Source organism: Cryptomeria japonica, chromosome 3, assembly GCF_030272615.1.
Source record: "Cryptomeria japonica chromosome 3, Sugi_1.0, whole genome shotgun sequence".
Taxonomy (NCBI): Eukaryota; Viridiplantae; Streptophyta; class Pinopsida; order Cupressales; family Cupressaceae; genus Cryptomeria; species Cryptomeria japonica.
In genome coordinates, this window is record NC_081407.1 from 487,859,179 (window position 1) to 487,877,212 (window position 18,034).

Sequence of the window (18,034 nt, forward strand, 5' to 3'; positions counted from 1 at the left end):
TGGTTGAATTCATTTAGCCTTTCAATATCGTTATTATTGTTATCCATTTTCACCATAAACATTTTGGCACGCCCAATGGGACATGGATTTTTGTTAGATCTATTTTTTTTTGTAGATTTTTCTAACCCTATATTGTTGTTTTGTAAAACAATTTGGAGAATAATCTTGTGCAGCTAGGGTTTTGGACACAAAATCAAGATCTTGGAGAGATTCGATCATATCTCACAAAAAGCTAGGAAATTTTGCACCAAATTATTTTTGTAGGTTGAAGAAAGTATCAAGAGCTCTCAATCCAAAATTCAGAATTTTTGGAGCACATTTTCATTTTCTATGAATTTTTTATGATTTTTCATAAAAAAATAAATTTTGAGAGAAAATGAGAGAATTTTTTGGATTTTCTTACATTTTTGGAAATCACTTAGAATTATACACAGGATCTTTTCTTTGTGATTTTAATTTTGATGCAAAATATTTCCCTAAAAATAAGATCTTTAAAAATTAGGGTTTTTCCTTATTTTGATCAGATCTCACAAACGGCTTCGAATTTTGACATCAAATTTTTTGTGTAGGTCAGGATAAGTATTAGAAGGATTTAGTAAAAAATTTATATTTTTTGGATCATTTTCTCAATTTATATGAATTTTTTATGAGTTTTCACAAAAAATTAATTTTGAGAGAAAATTAGCGAATTTTTTAGATTTTCTTACATTTTTGTAAATATCTCAGAGTTATACACAGGATCTATTCTTTTTTATTTTAAATTTGATGCAAAATCATTCCTCAAAAATTAGATCTTTGAAAATTAGGATTTTGAATTATTTTACTCATATCGCACAAAATACTTGGATTTGCTACATAAATTTTTTTATACAACTTTGGAAGACCATCAAGACTCTCCAATAAAAATTTCAGATTTTTTGGATCGATTTTGCATTTTATATGATTTTTTTATGATTTTTCATAAAAAATTAATTTTTGGAGCAAATTAGCAAATTTTTTGGATTTTCTTACATTTCTGAAAATCCCTTGAAATTTTACAGGTGGTCTTTTTTAATGATGAATCAGCTCTTTGAATTGGTCAACAAAACACATTGTTGAAGGCCCCTATTTCACAAAGTCTTTTGGATCTAAAATTACCTAACTTGTGTGCTTGTAGGAAGGGGTGATCATTTGAAACAATCCAAACTACTAATAAATCTTTGTTGCAGGTCCTTGGCAAGGGTTTTTGGATTTTTATTGTGTGCCTTGTTTTCATACACTAGCAAACACTTCAATTGGTGCACTAAAATTGAATCATTGTCTTTTGTGTCTTGAGCAATAGGCTCTTTTTGTTTAATCTTTAGAGCGCCTGTCTTCCCGTGTAGTCATTAGGACTACTAGTGAGAAGAGAATGACCCAAGTGGTAGCAAAAGAAAAGCCATCTTCTTCCAAACCACTATAAATAACTGTATTCATGGTGAAAACTATGAATAACGTGTGCTAATTAGTTCATACCGACACTATGTCTCCCCATAAACCCGTTTGATCAAATTTATTTGATCAGTTATAGGGCGTAACTCCTACCGGCTGGGAGCCTTCTGTATTTACAGAGCTGAAAGTGCCGCATGTATGGCCACACGAGTGGATGCCCTTACTAGCACCTTTTTGTTTTAGAAGCCCAAATCCTTCTAGTTGTTGGGGCAGGAGGTCAGACCTCTGGTAGCAGCCCACACACATACGGTTCTTAGTAGAGATACAAAGTTCGCCACGGGGAGTTTTCGTGGGGATTGATGCTTGGCTAACCCAAGAAGTGAGGGCCGAGGGTGGAGCTAGTGAGGTCAAGCATCTAAGTATCTGCTCTGAATAGCGTAGCGTCGGGGGTAAAACCCCATGTGGGATCAACAACTATTGTCTTGGCCAGCCATAAAAATTGTGCTTGACTTATTTTAAACATTCAAACATTCAAGACCAAACAGCAAAACATTGTGTCTTTTGTGTCTTCAAGTGTATGCAAAACAATTTTACATCAAACAACACACTTTTCTTGGAGTCATTGTCAGTCTAAACACTTGCAAACATTGAGTCCTCATCAACATTGTGTCCTTTTGTCACGAAAAATAGTCAAACATTCAGATTTGGTCACAACCAACAACTTCACAAATTGGAAAAATTTTACAGTCCAGCAAACAAGAGCAATCAGTTTCGAAATTCTTGAGCTTCCTAGGTTGTTTCTCCAGGTTTTCATCTAGCATTCAACTTGTCTTTGGGTCTCACAAAGTCCATCATTGCTTTACATCTTGCATTAAATTTACATTTGTCTAAACTTGAGTCAAAAGGTCACTTGCTTGTCCTCATCGTACTTTGTCAACACACTACATACAACAACATTTTGCTAAGTGGTCTCTCATCAAGGTCTATCACCTTTGGGTCTCATTTGGTCTTACTTAGAGTCAAGGTCAACTTACCTCATCAAGAGAAACTATCCTCTCTTTGGAAGTCACACCTACTCTACTACATACATAATTGGTCTTACACTTTAGACATTGAAAGTACACCTCAGATTCATTTACATTCCATCCAACTCTTGGTCTTCCATACTTCTTTCATTTTCATCTAGTCTAACACATCTTGGTCAATACCTAGTTCATGGTTGAAACCCGTCTTCAAAAATCTAGGAGAGAAACTAAAGAGGCTCAAGAGTCCGCAAACATGAGTTCTTATGAGTATGACAATGATATCTTTTTCAATTCTGATCATACTACATTACCTGACATGGATGCCTAAACAAACATGAATCTATACCAAGTGGTCCATATATGCAGCATCACTATAGACCTCCTCCATATGAACATGTGTATGATCAATATCATCCATATATGCAACATGCTTCTCCTCCAATTGGTGCCTCAAGCATGGGGTATGGTCCAAGAAGTCGATCTCCACCTAAGAGCAATTTGGAGCAACAAATCAGGGACTTACAAAAGAAAATGGAGGACATAAATACACCGAAGCCAACATACACAATGAGAGACATATGTCCTTATCCATTTGACAAGAGCATTCCAATGCCTCCTTTTCCTACACACTTTGTGACGCCTAAATTTGATAAGTATAGAGGAAAAGGGGATCCTAAGGCACACATAAGACAATTTTTCATAGCTTGCATTGAGATAGTAGCAGAAGAGACATATTTGATGAGATTATTCCCACAGAGCCTAGGTGATCAAGCTATGGAATGGTTCTCCCAACTTCCACCTGGAATTAAGTCATGGGGTGACTTAGCAGAGGCATTTATTCAACATTTCTCCTACAATATAGAGACAGACATATCAGTCACTACTTTGTGCAACACCAAGCAAAAAGAGGGAGAGTCTTTTGCATCATTTTTACAAAGATGGAGGAATCTAGCCAGCAGATGCTCTTGTGAAATTCCACAAAAAAAAATGGTAGAGATGTTCACCCAAAATGTTAACAAAGACATTGGCTATGATCTAAGGAAAGCTTGTTTGTCCACCTTCAAGGACGTCATTGAAAAAGGCTTAGCGACAGAAAAGGTCCTAATTGAACAAGGAGTCATTTAGATATTCAAGGAAAACAAAGATGACTTTAAAGGAAAAGACAAGCCAAGATTTTGGAATAAAAACAACAACACAGTCAATGATGGTGTTGTTGATGCCAACACAGTGTGACCCAAATTCATTTTTTCAGGATCAAGCTCTACAAACAACCAAGTGAATACTCAAACAACTTCCAGATCACGAAGGAAGTACACCCCATTGGGAGAACCACTTGAGTCATTTTTCAAGAAGCTAATGGCAAACAAAGTAATCACAATTCCAGATTTTCCTCCATATGAACCAAAGGTTAAACCAAATTGGTGGAATGATGACGAATATTGTGAATTTCATAAGAGCAAGGGTCATAAGACAGGAAATTGTCATCGACTGAAGAACATCATACAATATCTCATTGATAGAGGTGACATTGAGATTGAAGGACACTCATCCAATCAAGAACATGAAATGTTTAAGGAACCATTCACAAAGCATGACAAGGGAAAAGCTGTAGCCACATATGACCAAACCAACTATACCAGAACATCTTATAACTATGATTCAACTATCAATCACATCTCGATGGACAATTATGTCTCTACCATTATCATCAAGGACAAAGCCCCTGAGAATTCTACCCATAGACCCAGGATCATTCTAAAAGGCGTTGGATCTTCTTCCAAACCTACCTCTGAATGTCATGTTACAACCCACCAAGGTAAATTCACTTTGCAAGGTGCTCCAGCTAAAAACACCGCTTCCTCATCAACCAAACCTGAGTATGACCTTGTAGAACAGTTAGGGAAGACACTCGCGCTCATCTCCATACTTGAGCTCTTACACATATCCCCTGCACATAAAGCCATTCTTGACAAAATTTTGAGAGACACTCCTATTCCTACTGATCTGAACATGGACCAGTTTCAAGCCATGGTGGGATACCTTTCCATTTCACACTCCCTTACATTCACAAAATTCGATGACGCCTCCATAAGTCAGCCACATAATGCACCATTACACATTGAAGCCTTCATACACAAACATAGAATCAAACGAGTCCTAATAGATGGAGGAGCAGGTCTAAACATTTGTACATTGAACACTATTAAACAATTGGGATATTCCGACAAAGTTGTAAATTCTACAAACAAAATTACCATCAAGGCATATGATGATGAAGAGCGTTCATCCAAGGGCACAGTCACCTTATCTCTCAGAGTCGGGCTGGTTACAAAGGATGTGGTTTGTCAAGTCCTAGACCTAGATCTCACATACAATATATTACTAGGACGTCCTTGGATTCATGAGATGAGTGTAGTCCCATCTACATATCATCGATGTATCAAGTTTCCACACAATGGAGTTGAAGTGACTGTCAAAGCGGATCCAAATCCATTCATATATTGCAACAATATGTGACATAGATCAGAAATAACAATACCAGTCAATCGAGAAGCTATTCCTTCATCGGCATATGTGGATCCAGAATCCTTGAAAGCTTCTACATCCAAACAAGCAGAGCTCAAAGACAAGTTCAAGATTAAAGACATGGGATGTGGTGAGTATATCTTTCATGTTGATCAACTCCCACTGTCTCCTAAGCCATTCAGTCGACAAGAAAAATCTACAAGCAATATGCAAGACCAAGGAATTGGGTGTGAACCACCTAGTGTTGTGGCTACTAAGTCCAAATGCAAATCTCCTCTAGCGGTGCAAGCAACTCTTGATATCAATAGTCCTAAGAGTGGTTCCAACAAAGAATCTATTGAGTCTATCACCAACCCTCTTGATAACTCACATAGCCTTACCATTTCATCCACTCATTCCATTTCCACTCCGCTCCCAGACTTGGATCAACAAGAATCACAAAAGCCCTCACTCATTGGGGATCAAAAATCAAGCTTTGAAAAGAAAAATCTAAAATTCAAAAATAGAGAGAAGTCCTTTAGTTCAAATCAAAATCAAAAGCTATTGGACTCTGCAAAAATCAAAGTCAAGGATAAAAATCCTATGAAAGAAACAGAACAAGAGTTGATCTCCCCTAATATCAAAATAACTGGGGGCAAAAGTTCTACAATTTTAAGTCAAAAATCATACTTGTTGATCCTAAGTCTCCATCATGCTATCCTACTTTCACTTCTTTTCACAGTCATAAGCCTTCATTCCTCATCCACGCGTTCCACACATCCTTTCCCTTTTGGCGATACATCATGGACCTTTAATGGAGCTTCCTCAAAGGACTTTGTTATCAGGGATGCCCAAGCTTCTTTAGGTGACACGCATACGGGCTTGTGTAGTCCACACACTAGTAATTCTATCTCAGTTCCTTCATCAAGGAAGACAGACACTCAAGCTACACATCATTCAATCAAGGAACAATGCAGTTACAATCACAAGGTTAAGCCTCATACATTTGAGGTGGGTGACTTAGTTCTCAGAGAAAATCCTAAAAATCAGCAAGACAGAGAGAAGAAGGGCAAGTTCGAACCAAATTGGCTTGGTCCTTACATCATTACATCAGCATATGGATCTGGGGCATATCAGCTCTCAACTACAGAAGGTGAACCTTTGGAGGATCCTATCAACAACATGCACCTTCGCAGGTTTTACACATAGCTCTTCAGAGTATCCTAATTCAAAAAATACAAAAAAAAAATTCAAAAATTTCAAAATACAAAAAAAATCATAAAATAAAAAAATCGTTACTTGGTGAAAACCTAGTGAACAGGTGCCTTGTGACACAAAAAACATTGAAAAATTGAAAAAAGTAAAGAGAAATAATTTCGTCCAACGGTGAAAACCACTTCGGTGGCACCCTAGGCAAGTACCATGGTGAAAACTGGGTAACCAACGCCATGTGTAGAGACATTGCTCCTCCCTCCTTCAGGATTCTCTTTCATCACTTCACTTTGCACACACTCACGACCAATTCATCCATAATAAACTTACCCATTCCCATCATGGCTTGTTATTGATCTACCCAAGATTGGCTAGCCATTCATAATAAACCTCCCTTTTCACCTCCCTTTCCATCCATAATAAATCAGCTCCTATCTGTGGCTAAGGCAAATCCTATGTCTAGTGATGGGTGTGGAACTGAGAACATCACATGTTTCGAGGAGTACGGTTTCTTCCAGCTTCCTTATGTCTATCCGCGCACAATCCATAATAAAGCAACATTTGCATCATAGATCCGCAATAAAGTTTCATCTTCTCCACAATAAAGTATCAGTTTCATGGATTCAGTCAATTTCAGATGAGACACAGTAGCAACAATGGGCTTCAACAAATCAAATATTTCAACAGACTCAGACAACATTATGGTTCAGTGCTATCTATCCATTTTGTGAAAGTAAACATTGTGACCACAATCAAATAAGACTTATACAAGTGACAAGAGACACTAAATTTGAGGACTACAATGGATGTTGGTGTCGAGTCTTGGTTTTCTTTTGATTTTATCTTTTGGTGACATATCTTTTAGCTTTTCCAGGATGTCTCTAACTAGAGATTTTATCTCCAAGATGTCTTTGACTAGAAAGGCGAGGATGGGGTATCGTCACCTATTTGTATTTGTTGTCTGTGGATTGTCTCTTAGTAATGCTATGACTTGTCCAAGGATATGAGGACACTAAGAGTCAAGTATGAACTGGGGCATTCCTTATTTGAGACTACCTTATCTCCATGCAAACAAGTACAATGACTTTCTGGGTCGAACATATGCCTCGATTGTCATAACCTACTTGCCATAATAAAGCTCAATGATGATAAAGCACAAGAAGCTCTTTCACTTTCATATCTTCTACCTTCCATCCCCCTTTCTTGATTGACTTCCATCGTCCTTCTTGAGTCCGCGTAGCCTGCTATCACATGACTGAGTATAATGACACACCAAAAACATTTGTATTTCATGTACTTTGCGCCTGCATTCCCACATATTAAGCATTTCATACATACATATAGATATCACAATTGCATCACATCCTGTACACAACACCTGTTAGCACATTTTACATTTTCATCATATAAATAGTCATTTTCATTATCATATTCATTTGCATTTCATACATTTCCATTCACATTTGCATAATATTTAAAAACATAAAAGATCAAAAATATTGCATTTCATCATGTACATATTTGCATCCATATCATAATCATCACATAGAAACATACATCATGAAATATCTCATCACATAGATACACATGCATATAGTTGCCGCAATGATGAATCTCATATCTATCTCAAAATCACAAGTGTCATGATACAATGATGTCAAAATACATATGGCTACAGCCAATCCTTGTGTCACCCTATCCGGATAGAGGAACCCACTGATAACTCCTGCCAACACTATTGGTAGTGCTAATCCTGTCCATGTCATTGTGTCCCATGCCATGTGTCCCACCCTCATCTCCTATGCCAAATCCTGGAACACTCATCTAAGGGCATCCTTGTCTCCATCTCGATCGTACGGAATCAGCTCTCCATCAATCGGTATCCGCAGAATCCTGAATACATCCTCCAGGGTGACTGTCATCTCCCCCATCGACAAATGAAACGTACATGTCTCTGAGTGTCACCTCTCCGCTAGTGTATTCAGCAATCCCATGTTCACCCGAAACTCAGGCACATAAAGAATATGTCTCAATCCCATAGCCTCAATCACAGCTCGGTCCTCGGCTGTCAACTCAGGTCGCAACCTTTGAGTCGATGGGAATCTCTCTCATGACTCCAGCATAGGTAGATACTCCTGCAGTCACACAAATCAATCATCTTAGTCCTAGTGACACTCACTGTTCATCACAAAGTGTTGCTTCTATCCTAGTGGTACTCCCTGTTCATCACAAAGTACTACGTATTTGGCACTCCCTATTCATCACAAAGTGCTGCTCACATTTGCACTCACTATTCATCACAAAGTGCTGCTCATATTTTAGTACTCCCTGTTCATCACAAAGTACTATATCTTGGTACTCACTATTCATCACAAAGTGCCTTGATCTATCTTATCCTAGGGCCTATGCTTGAGTGAATCCTCTTGAGTAGTTTCCTAATTGGCAACATATGTTCTATCATAGAATTGTCAATCCTAGCCCTATTTGTTATCCTAGTCTTCCCTAGAGGACCTGCTTGAGTGTATCCTCTCAGCAGCTTATCCAATCGACAGCGTATGTTCATCACAGAACTGTCGATTTGACCTAGAAGACACAAATTCACATTTTTGGACACAAACACATTTTCCTAACATAAACATGCATTTATTACATTACCTAGCATGCATTAATGACAACAATAAATGCATCAAAGTACAAGGAGGTTTTGTGGTACTTACTGGCTCTCCTGCCTCTGCTGGCCTCTGAAATCGGCGAACGTGATCGAATCTGTGAACCAATGTCATCGTTGTTGACTGTTGCTGCTCTATTCTCTCTTTGCACTCTGATCTCTTGGATGTGCAGATGACAATGAGGATGTTTTCCCCTTGTGGTCTATCTTATAGACTACCCTAGCCCTAGTTTCCCGAGTCAGTCTTCATTATCTCGTGACTCTATCACTTTATCCGGTCAATCCATTCTATCCCGTCTATCTTATCAAGAGATTATCTGCGATCTTTTCAGACATTTTTTCATCCAATCTCTTGAGGGGGCATATCATTCCCATCTTGGGGCAACTCTGTATCAGTTCATCTTATCTTCTTTGAAACAACACGACAAGCCGCATTGTCTCAAAGAGGGGCAAAATGTAGACACCTAAAATTGTCATGTCTAATTAAATAAATATTTTATTTATTTAATTACTTTAGCCTAATTCTTCTATTAATTAAATAAATCTTTATTTATTTAATTAATTCATTTATCCTCTTCTAGCCTTATTTCTCATTTAAATAAATACATTTATTTATTTAAATTACCCTTTTCTTAAATTAAATAAATATCTTATTTATTTAATTGATCCCACTTCTTCTATTAATTAAATAAATCTTTATTTTATTTTAATTCATTAACCTTTTCTACCCATGACACATGTCATTCATCTCTTAATTCATACACTACCTACCCCTTTCATTATTTTATTATTTCTTTTACCTACCCTCTAATCATAGCCGACCTCCTTTTACACCTCTCAATCTTATCCCTCCATTTCATATAGTGTCTTCTATATAAGGAGATGCTTTCTTCATTATCAAACCCTAGCTAACTACTTGATCAATTAACTACACTACGCTTTTGAACATATGCGATCCTACTTGCAACCACATTTCATTCTTTGTTGAGCTCTTGTGCACATAAAATCTGAGAGCAAATATATCAAGCAAGATCAATGGAGATTCAAACCCTATTGGACATGTGATGGTATAATCTTTGTGATTTCATTTGATTTGCATTGTCTTAGGTAATCTTCATATGTTATGGTGGATCCTTGTTGTTGTTAGGCTAGGGTTTTGTGGTTGAATTCATTTATCCTTTCAGTATCATTATTATTGTTATCCATTTTCACCATATACAAGACCCATGGTCTAAACTTTATTTCTGTCTAATTGCATAACACCCCTAATTAGAGGTTCATATCTAATTTTCAAAACCTCAGCAATCTACTTTGGCATGATGGTTGTGCTAGCGTCGGAGTCTATCATGGAATTATGCAACAACTTGTCTCCTACAATGAGGATCAAATAGAATGGATTTGGTTTAGGCTTACTCTCCACTTGGGACCTGAGTGGCTCGACCTAATTCGTTAGTATAGTTGGCAGGCATGATTGAGTCACAGGAGCCGCAGATCCTTCCTCATTAACCCGTGAGGAATTTGTCACGTTCCTGGTGACAGGTCTCTCCACCTCTACCAGAGTTTCTTTTAACCGGTTCTTTTGCTCCAGGATGCTAGGGATATCCCATAAAGAGACATTAGCTGAGGCTTTCTTTATCTGTTCCACCACATCCAATACTGACGGCACGGGCACTTTTACTTCTCTTGGCTTATAGGGGATAAAATATTTCCTCTGATATGCGACAACATCCATGGGTTGTTCAGGAACCTTTTCTGAGCTGAACTACCCTTGTGCATTTACAGGCTCTCCCGTGAACCGTCTTTTCGACCGAAGGTTGTAGTCTGAGTGTACTTGGGGAGTTCTCGAACTCGATGCAATTGCATCATTTGTGAGTACATCATCTTCATCTTCCATCCAAGAATATAAAGCATGATCTAGAGCTATCTCTGCTTCCTGCTCCATCGACATGTCTTGCATTTGAGAAATGAGGGTCACATTATCCATGCCAGGGGAAGCATAAATCGTCGCATCTAAGGTAATACCTTGAATCTGTTGATCCGCAATCTTTTGTTGCAAGTTACCCCTTGGATAGTTTCTTGGAGCATGAGCATCATTACATGGGAAGCACCAAGAATTGGTGTCGTCAGCCAGATTATTCTGTCCTATGGTTAATTCTTTATTGGTACTAGGATGGATAGTTTGTAGCTGAGTGGGCACCAAAACTATCTAGCCATTTGTTTGACTTGAGGAAGCCGGTTGTTCGTATATTGGTTTTTTTGATATGGGGTCTATTCCCTTGGAAATTTTGCTGGAAAGGAGGTCTACTAGAGGGCCTTTGGGATCTTTTCAGGTTAATGATCTCGTTAGAAAAAGATCTCAGCAAATTTTTCATGTCATTGACTTCAGCAGCTAGGGCTAAAGAAGAAGGTGTATTGGCTTGTTGGGAACCGGGGTATATGTACATGGATTGACGCGTAGAAGTTCTAGGTGCGATAGGCTTAGGAACTTGATTCAACATTTCAAGGAAGACCGTCATTAGCCGTCGTGGTGCAATCTTCCTGACATCAATTAAATTGTTCTCTACTTGGACTACCAAATCATATGCATCTGGGAGAGTACTGCCTCCGAGAGATTGGATCATCACAGATATATCTGAATTGAAAGATTTTAAATAGAAAACAAATGCCATATCTGCAGGTGGACGAGTGAACAAAGGTATCCTCTGCCAAGTTCTCTGAAAACTCATATTGAATTTTTTCACCACTTCATGAGGAGCTCTCTTGATAGTAATCAATTGTTGCATCAGAGATGACCTATCTGCCTTATCTGAAAATATCTCAAAGAAACGATCGCCAAGTTCATCCCAATCAGCTATATAATTGGGTGCAAGAGATCTGTACCAATCTAAAGCTCTTCCTTTAAAAGAAGCTACAAGCAATCTCAAAGCTACATTCTGCTCTGTAACATTATGGACCATGCAAACATCAGCCAGGTCTTGTAGGTGTTCCCTCGGGGTTTTGGAATCTTCACCGGTGAATTTAGGGATGACTTTTAGCGCAGAGGTAGGAATAGGACCCCATAGTATAGGTGCAATGGGAGGAATAAGGGGACTTCCGCTATTCCAAGTCACAAAATTCCTAGGAGGAACTTGAGCCATCACTACAGGAATGAGTATCACAGGGATAACAGGTGAATTCTGAGAAGAAATTACAGATGATTGAACGGTCACCAGAGGTGGCAGAAGTAAACTGAGATTTGAAGTTGTTTGACTCCTGGTAATAGGTCTGTGGTTCATAAACCTACTTAGGCTTTAAGTACAAATTATGTCCCACCGAGCATTCTAGATAAATAACTGTTCAATACTAATTTTGCATTATACGCTAACAGCCTTATGGGAAATTCAGTGATGGGAGACCTTTGCGTGAAATTCACTGAATAACCTCCGGGTTTGAGAAGTCATCTCTTCATACAATTGGGGGGAAGAAAAGGGAGAAAGAATACTCAAAAGCTAAACTAACTAGGTGATACGCTAGAATATTTTTGGAACATTTGAAGCACAAAAAACCCAAGTATTTGAAGTTTAAAGGCCCATTCAACAATCTACATGCCCAATACAGTTAGAGAAGATAATCAAACAAGGCTCATTCAACATAATATGACATACACCATTCATCTAGCAGATAACAAGTTTTATAACATAGTTTTATCCGCAAAGTCTCACAACACATATCATAGAAGTTATTGAACTGGAAAATAGCATAGAAGTTAACCAATTAAGCTTCAAACAAAATAACCATAAAGGCCATAGGCACAATCTGATATATTTATCATCCACAAAACATAATTAACATAAAGGCCTGATTCACAGAGCCAAAGTCTAATAATCTTTTCTCAAAGTTTGAACCCTAAAACAACTGAAAGAAGGCCAATAAATATCCCCCAGGCGCCTAACAACTACCAGTAGGAAAGCACAAGAAAAAAACCCCCGCAACCACTCCCTGTCAAGAATCTCCTTGCATGGCGTCCATAGAGACGCATGCAATCAAAAAGAGAAAATGAGCTTTTGATATCATTATTCTAACTGCATCATGGCAACCTCTATACCTGCTAAAACAGGAAACCCATGACGCCAATAGCATTGTAGCTTGCAAACCGATGAAGGGACACGCTGCAACTCAGAGGAGACTCAGAGTCGAGCACAAAGGGAGGACAAGGAAATGAAGCGCAAAGGTGCCAAGTGCCACTGCTAGCGCACAAAGAATGGTGGGGTCGGGGAAACTCATGCCAAAGGGAAGACCTGCACCACATGGCAGCTCTGCGCTTTCTCAACGCAAGGCGAGAAAGGCAAACCGCCTAGAGCAGCGTCGTGACACCACGTGACACACATGGACAAAAGGAAGAGTGGGCCGAAAAGAGAAAGGGGGATGACAAACACTTAACCAAAATTCCACCCCGCAAAAAACTTTGAAAGAACATTAACAGTTCTAATACAAAGGGAATTTTCTAGAGGTGTGGGAATCGAAGGGAGAGCCAAGACATAGGATAATTGAAGAGAATGCTCGATACTCATGTTTTCTGCATAATCACCATTTTTCATAGAGAGGTAGAACTTCACAAACACCTTGGTTGTGTGATCATTTGTGACATTTTTAATAAATCAACCACTGCCCAAATGCAAAAAAATTACAACTACTGCCAGGTTACCACCAACGGTTTTGCAAAAGTAGGTGAAACGTGAGATTTTTTGGACCAAACAAGACTAGGGAAGATCCTCAAGCATCACACATGTCCATTATCTTTAAGTTCTAATTTCACTTCAATTGGTGTTTATCATCATCGAACTCAGGAAGTTGATTCATTTATGAATGTGTGAAAAATAGGTAGTCCACATAAAATTACAATTGGGCATTTGGAAGTTCATTTCACATTTTTTTATGCATGCATTAAGATGGGCCTCAATCAACCTCTTTTACAAAAGAAAATTGAAAGAGTCGAGTAGTATTAGAGAAACCTTAGATTATAAGGTGATTATTTTGTTTCATTTGTATAATAAACATGCTCTTCTTTCGCCACGTTGTTAAAAATTAGTGGCATATAATTTTTCAATGAATTTTTCATATACAAAAATTTAGTAGAATTCATGAAGATAAAAATCAACATAGATTTCAACTAATTAAAACAAGAAAATAATACATCAAAATTGTATTTGAAAAATTTATAGCATCGAGAGAACATCAAATGCAAGTGGGTCCAAGGAGCAATGAAAATCATAAAAGGAAACAAGTAGAAAATAGTTAGATCTCAGTTATCATCCATGTCCATCCATGGAATATATATTGTGATTTTATTACACCATATTAGATTTTAGAGTACAAATGTCAATATAGGAAATGGTACAAGTGGTGTTGGCTAGAGCCAAGCATGAGAAGTTCTATAAATTCTCATACATGGGTCGTTAATAAGAAATTCATTACTATTTAGGGGTACGTGCACCAAGATGTGATATCAAAAGAGGTCTTATGATGCCACTTTTCTTTTTTTGAAATCAGTAAAGTTTAAACTTCAACAACAAATTGAACATAGTTACACTCCAAATTTGAAGATGCAACAAGAACAATTGTTAGAGTGCTTCCAGACTACCTTCTAAAGTACTAATTTGTTTTTTAAATGGTGGAGATTAAGGGCTTCAAAAAAGGGGGCCACAAAAAGTGGTCCTATTTTTTATGCAAAAAACATAACGTAGTGTTTGTTGTGGCTCCCCTAAAATGTTTAACTTTTTAAAAAAATATTTAAAATTGCTTCAGTGAGAAATTAGGTAATACCTTCTAGTTTATGTCAAATTTTTTGGAATAAATTTTAATGAGTATATGATTTTTAACTAGTTTTCAAAGTGGACACATCCTGAAAAACAGAAATTTGAGTGTGCTCCCCCTCAAAATCATTGAAAACTAATCAAAATTCAAAACTTTTTTTTTCAAGTTGTGTAGAATGGAGTCTAGTTTCTAAAAATGTAAGTTGCTTCGAAATTTAATGAACATGTAAAAAACTATACCCAAAATAGCACATGATGGTTTTTGACCAAAAATGGACACACTAACAAAACAATTTAAAGATGAAAGCCTTAACAAAATCAAAATGTGAAACAAACTACATGGTTCGATAGCTAAGAGAAAGCTTAACGATATTATGGTATTTTTTATAGTTGCATTGTAACACGTGCAAACCTGATGGAGAGCATGGCCAAAAATATGTCAAAAATTTCACTTTTAAAAAAAACATGTTTTTGGTCTGAAATGGTCGTCCAAACCTTTGGGTTGGGTGCCCAAGGCAAATCCAACCCATAGGTTTGATATTTCCCAATGCAGACAATTTGGTGCAAACCAAATTCAAAAAATGGACATTTCCTATTTGGTGCTCGCCAAATGTGAAAAGTCCACTCTTTACATTTGACAAGCGCTAAATATTCTGCATTGAAAAATTATAGGTGTTATGAATGGGCAAATATTCCATTTTGGACACAAGTTACACCCAATCCCCGAAGAAGAATATATACATGAAATATAACATTTAAGTATAGGTCACATTTCAATATGCCTTTTTTCTTTCTTATACTTTAAGCTATATTTCATGTATATATTGGCAGCATGTTTGAGAGTGGTTTCAACTCTATGAGAGATAATGTAGATTCTAGGTTTTAGAGGGTCATATAAATTTCAAACTTACTCAAATTTTAGTAATCAGGAAAATGGCATTTAAGGAGAGTGGTTGGATGGAAGGGACAAGGAGTTGACTTTGTGGCTAATCATGATGATTAGCCACTAGCAACTCATTAGGAGATTAGAGGAAACATTAGGTGGGGTTAGGGTAGATAAGATTTGTAAGAGGATTTGACTAGGAGAGAGAATGAGTGGAGGGAATTAAAAATTAGAAGAATAATGCTAAGTGAGCTTAGGGAGTTTCTAGAAGAATTTATTAGGTTAATGATGGATTAGGAAAAGGTGATTTGTAGGGATCACTTAGGTTGACTAATTAATTGAAATTAATTAGTTAAGAGGAGGAATTTGAGGAGATTTAATATTGAGGATTTTTAGAAGAATAAAAGGGGATTGATTTATTAAATAAATCAATAAACAGACTATTAAATCAATCAACAGACTATAGTGACAATATTAATTATAATTAATTAATATTGAGGAGGAATTTGAAAAATGGCATAATTAATAAATAATTATGTCAGGAATTTAAAAATAATTAAAATAATTATTTTTAAGTGTCTACATTTTGCCCCTTTTTTATGCAGCGGCAAATTTGGCAATGGGTAAAAGATAGAAGAAGAAAAAATAGATGCCCCAGCGTAAACCGTGGGAGGTGTATGCCCCCTCGAGAATTTTGTCGAAAGAAAATTAACAAAAAATTCTCGAAATAAAGAAGAAAGAATTTGAGTGGAGGAGATAAGTGAAAGAGAGAAAGAGGAAGTAGATAGAAAATCTAGAAGAGAAAGTAGAAGATGCGAGACTGCAGAGGGAATGGGCCCTCGTGGGGGCCCATATAAGCCACAAAGGGCCCAATGAGGAGTCATTGTTACACACAAGCCTTGGAGCCAATCAGAGCCTAGAAGGAGAGAAGGAGAGATGGATCGCATTCCTGCACGTGATCATCGCGCTGAGAGGATCCGATGGTATGACAAACCCACTAGCTATGGACCATCGGTATGTAGGACTATCCCCCCTTTTGAACTTTTTAGGGTAGGGGTAGAATTAGTGCTTAATTTAGGACATAGACTTGGTGAGGCGCACGTAGTTATCGTTGTTTCAGCGTGCGTGCCAATGGGTTAGCGTGAGCGCTCGCTAGGAGGAGGTGAGTAGGATAGGTTTTTGAAGGGAGGGAAATCTTTAGCACGGGTGCTCGTGCTTCGACGCAAGCACTCGCATTGACGGAGGCTGTAGGAAGAGTTGGGGAGGGTTAGGTTTCTTTGTTAGCGCAAGTGCCGAGGTTTTGGCGTGAGCGCTGGGCAAATCAGCGCGTGCACTCGAGAGGGGGGAGGTTGGAGGTAGGGTTAGAAGTTTTGGGATGCAGTGAAGGTAGGGTTGGTTCCGGAGGGTAGAAAAGGACTTGAGGACATGGAAATAATGAATTGGTTTGTTGGATGCAGGGGGAGATGGGGTCGTTGGCTTTGAGGGAGCATTGGCCTGCTACTATGACTTTATATCGGGAGTTGGGGCGTGACGAGATGGAGGTGCTAGCTACTCCAGGGTTGCATTATGTGGGCAAGTGGTCGAGGGTACGGGCTCATACTGCGATGATGAAGACATTAATTGAGAGGTGGGACAATAGGTATAACACCTTCCGTCTTCCTACTGGCGAGGCGACAGTGACCCTTCTGGATGTATGGAGGATCTTGAAGATCCTTGTTTGTGGTGTCATCCCAGATTACCACTTGGATGCATCAGATTTTTATCTTCGGGAGGTTTGTGAGTATGAGACCCCACCGATGTTGGACAGGAGTAGGATGCACTTGGGTAGGGCGATAGGTATTTGGCGTATTCCTCGCGTCGTACTGGTGATTTGTGGGTTCTTGAGTGGACAGATTATACCTGATCTAGGCGGGCATGGATTTCCTGTTGGATGGAGCAGGTGTCTTTATTTCATGGTTCATGATGTCTTGCAGTATGCGTGGGGAGCTGCGATGTTAGCTCTGTTATATCATGATATGCATCTGGTGGTGTATAGGGAGTATTTTAGTTTGTCCGCAGGAGTGACACTTCTCCACATCTGGGCTTGGGAGCACATTGCGGTTACTCGGCTACTGAGTGTACAGGAGAGGCGAGCTCGTCAGCCATATGTGGATAGGTACAGGGGGCTGTTGCACTATACTCAGATAGGGTCTATATGGTTTTGGTGCTGGATTTTGGATGAGCTTATGCAATTTACATGGCAGCCGTTTTTGGGGTGTGAGAGATGGAGGGGGAACTGGCAGCTACACTAGGCTGGGGTGGATATGTGGATATTTGGTAGATCAGTGTACATTATGGAGTATTATGCACCCTACAGAGTGGCGAGACAGCTTGGACAGGTTCAGCATATAGTGGGGGACATCCCAGTATATCCTTGGATTACACAGGAGGTTATATTTTGGGGCCCGACAACGAGTCCATTGGAGGGCAGGACCAGTTTTCAGACAGTGTCTCATTTAGTGTGGGATGAGTGGATAGGGGCAGGGGAGGATCCAGGGAT